The following is a 650-nucleotide window of genomic DNA, read 5'->3' on the forward strand; positions in this document are numbered from 1 at the left end:
TGGGTGCTGGGTTCCTCCTTGGGTGCTGGGTTCCTCGTGGGTGCTGGGTTCCTCCTTGAGTGCTGGGCTCCTCGTGGGTGCTAGGTTCCTCGTGCGTGCTGGGTTCCTCCTTGGGTGCTGGGATCCCCGTGGGTGCTGGGTTCCTCGTGGGTGCTGGGTTCCTCATGGGTGCTGGTTCCTCCTTGGGTGCTGGGTTCCTCCCTCACAAGTTACGGCAAAGGCATTGCTCTGATGGTATCTAAACTCCCTTTACGTCTGCTTCTCAATCCACAACATCGAGAGGAAGAAGCTGTGGGTCCTCCGCGTCCTCCAAATGAGCCAACTTTTCTAATTACAGCTTTTAAGTCATTCTTTCTAAAATGTTTTCATTGAAAAGTCCATCGTTAAAAATTAAATCCTTTCTCCCCTTCAGCACTTTGTTGTTCTTGTCCAATGCCATTTGCAATTATTCCAAGTGTTGTTTGAAAAGTGCTTCTCATTAAATTAAGAGGCAGCTCCTTTAACTTGTCTACCTCCAGTTTATTAAACAAATCACAAAGGTACAGAATATGTTTTTCCAGAGAGGTTTTGGGGTTTGAGGATACTAATCATGAAATATGCATTGGAGAAGAAGTTCGGAAACAGTGCCCAATCTGCATGCAAAATCCCAC

This window comes from Panthera uncia, chromosome B1 (genome assembly GCF_023721935.1).
Source record: "Panthera uncia isolate 11264 chromosome B1, Puncia_PCG_1.0, whole genome shotgun sequence".
Taxonomy (NCBI): domain Eukaryota; kingdom Metazoa; phylum Chordata; class Mammalia; order Carnivora; family Felidae; genus Panthera; species Panthera uncia.